Source organism: Mandrillus leucophaeus, unplaced genomic scaffold (assembly GCF_000951045.1).
Source record: "Mandrillus leucophaeus isolate KB7577 unplaced genomic scaffold, Mleu.le_1.0 Scaffold170, whole genome shotgun sequence".
In the NCBI taxonomy this organism is placed as follows: Eukaryota; Metazoa; Chordata; class Mammalia; order Primates; family Cercopithecidae; genus Mandrillus; species Mandrillus leucophaeus.
Window position 1 is genome coordinate 129,983 of NW_012101699.1, and position 3,654 is coordinate 133,636.

Below are 3,654 nucleotides of genomic sequence, written 5' to 3' on the forward strand. Positions count from 1 at the left end.
CAACACTTAAAAGTGTCAAAAGAAACCACAAATGCTTTTCATCTAGATTCAATGGTTGTTAATGTTTTACCGTATTTGGTTTTTCTCCTCTCTCTGTCTCCCCACAAACACATGATACACACCATTTTTGAAAATAAGTTGTCAGTATGACATCATGATTCCTAAGTGCTTCAATATGAATCTCCTAAGAATAAAGAAAATCTCCTGTATAACCACAATACCACCATCATACCTAGGAAATTTAACAATGATTCTACTATCACAACTAATATCCAAGTCATTTTACCATTTTTGAAATTGTCCCTTAAAGGTTTTTATGCAGTTTCCCCCGAGATCTAATCAAGGCTTGTGGATTCCATCTGGAGGCTAATCTGGAAAATCTCCCCACCTTAACTTCTGTTTGGTTTTGATTTACGACATTGACTTGAGGAATTTGGACCAGCTGTCTTAAAGAAGGTGACACATCCCTGGTTCTGATGGTGTCCTTTATCTTTTACCTTTAAGCACTTATAATGGAAGTTAGGTTTTAGGTTTGAATAAACTCTTTTCTTTTCTCTCTCTTTCTTTCTCTCTTTCTTTCTCTCTTTCTTTCTCTTTCTTTCTTTCTTTCTCTCTCTCTCTCTCTCTCTTTCTTTCTTTCTTTCTTTCTGGCTATAAAGAATATTTTATAGGTATTCCATGAAGAGGTCCTCACATTGGGTTTTTGCACTACCAGTGATGCTCAGGGGGATGACCTGGTTGAGAAATTATTATATGTCCATGAAAAAGTACCTTTGCCTGGGAACATCAACTGAGGCAGGGTTTATATGCTATTGCTTTGCAGGGTGGGGGTGCAATGCTAAGAAAGAAAGAGGGGAAAAATGAATTGCAGGGGAAAATACAAGATGGTACACTCCTGAATTGGCCGCCACTTGATAAACAGCACAGCTGACTGCTTGGCTGTGTGAGACACCTTTGGAGGTGCCGTGTAGCTCCACTGCATCTCGGAGGAGTCCCGCAAGACAAAACTCGCGTGGTATTAAAGCACTTGTATTTCAGGACTGTGTTACTAGGTGCCTCCACACAGCCCCGGGGAAAGCCAGTTCGCCCATGGGTCCTGCTGGACCTGGGCACAGGAGTTGCTGCAGCTCCTGTCCTGGCAGGTGTAATGACACGGCCTTGCCAAAGACAGCGGGGCCTGTCATTACAGGAGGTAAGGTGACAAGGTGGAAGCTGGAACTTTATGGCCATCGCTGGGGCTGCTTTACCTAGGATCACGGCGAGTGGGTCCCCAGGGGCAGGCAGGGTCAGATGGATGCGCTGGGTGGGTATAAATTGGATCCAGCATTTTTTTCCCTTTTAAATTACTGAATGATTTCTGGGGTGTACTTTGCCCCTGTAGGAATATTCTATTGCCCTGCCACTTTTATGTAATGGTTTCAGTATCCATTGATTATTCTTGCCTGTACCATTTATTACAGCAGGAAATGCAAGATATGAGGGTTAGTTATGTTCGTTACCACTAGGTTGTCATTGTTTGTACGCTTTTTCAGGAACACAACTAGGATACTTTACATATGTAATGAATATATATATATAATAAAAATACATATATAATGAAATAGTATGAGTTTGTATTGCTATTGAAATTTAACATAACAGTGTTTAAATTCTAAAATTTTATCTTTTTCCTCTTATACTGAAAAATTCCTAGTTCCTAATAATATTGATATACAGATACAGTCCGAGTAGTATGTTCAAGTTACCCAACTTAACCTTTTCGTTTATTGTTGGTTTGGATCAATTTTATATAGAGTCAGTAATTTATTTCTCTTAAGGTCCAATTTTAAGGCATTTTCCTTTATAAATTACTTTTATTTCTGAATATATAGGGAATAAATGGTTCAAAAATCAACATTGTGTAAAAACGTTTGATCGGAGAAGTCTCACTCCTGTGCACATCCCCTCCACCCTGCCCCAGTCTCCCTACGAGGATAGGTCATCAAGTGGATTCTTTCTGGTTTTCCCTCTCCTGTGTTTTCTTTTGCAAATGTGAGCAAGTACATATATACATTTTAATTTATCCTTCTTTCTTACACAAAATGTGGCACACTATATATTCTGTTCCGTCTTGCTTCTCTCTCTTAATAATGTATATTCAAGGCATCATTCCACATGGGTTCACAGACACCTTAAATACCAGTTTTTTTTGTTTTTTTTTTTTAGACAGAGTCTTGCTGTGTCCCCCAGGCTGGAGTGCAGTGGCACGATCTCGGTTCACTACAACCTCTGCCTCCTGGGTTCAAGCAATTCTCCTGCCTCGGTTTCCCGAGTAGTTGGGATTACAGGCACCCACCACCTTGCCTGGCTCATTTTTTGTATTTTTAGTAGAGACGGGGTTTCACCATGTTGGTCAGGCTGGTCTCAAACACCCGACCTCAGGTGATCTGCCCGCCTCAGCCTCCTAAAGTGCTGGGATTACAGGTACGAGCCACCGCGCCCAGACTTAAATACCAAAATTTATCAATTGTTTATCATATGTCAAATGTATTAGAGTAGGCTGGACAATGCTCCCGTAGCAAAAAAAAAAAAAAAAAAAAAAAACCTCAGTGGATTTACAAATACAGGCTGATCACTTGCTCACATAAAGTCCTTTGTGGATAGGACAACACTCCTTTATCTTGTAATTGCATCACCTAGAACATGTATCTGTATGGTGGCTTATTGGCTAGAGCCGTCACAATGACTCAAACTGGTGGAAAATGTGTGTTATGTTCATGAAGAGGAAATTGAGATTGCATTTGGTGGATACGACTAGCACTATCTCAGCCACACAAATCTTTATATAGGCCTCACAACAGCTCTGTAAATTAGATACTCTCATTATTCCCATTTGACAGCTAAGGACATTGAGGCTCCAAGTGTTTAGATGCCTTTCAAAGTCATAGTGTTCCTGTGTATCAGGGTTAATTTCAAATGTAGGTTTCTCTGCCTTTAAAGCCTGCACTTATGCCCAATTCTATGGCCAATCATTATTGTCCACTAATAAAGAATGTCAAATCCATTTCATCCATGCATGAATGCAAATCTCCAACATTAGAGATCAGTACAATTGGTACAGAACAATAAATATTTACAGTTAAGATTCATAAGCTGTTTTCTACAAAAAAATGCAAAAAATTAAATCCCTGGACCAATAAAGACTAAAACATTACAGGACACAATGTTTCAGTAAATTGGACAATAAAACAGTTTTATTTATAATTTCTGAATCTAGAGCTAATTGTTACAAGAATTTTTTAAAGCTCAAAGTGAAACTGTAAACATGTTTTCTTCCTCTTCCTAAATAAGAGCATCATATATTCAGCACATGAGGGAAGTTATAAATCTTTCAAAGCCATTGGCGTGGCTCTGAGGACTTCTGTCAAGTAATCTCCAAGGATTTCAAAGTCGAAAAACCTTCCCTTTAAAGGAAGAAATAAAAAACTCACAAGGCCTTTCGGACAGTGCCTCCTGCCCCACATCATCACTTATCGCCTAAGACTCCACGCAACAATGTGTCTAGTGTGTGCTTTTAGAAAGTGATTACAACCAACTAAAACTGGGAAACCCAAATTAAATGAAGCATTGCCATTTCCTTGGCATTTGAACCCAAGGCAGATAACCAGTGTGCCA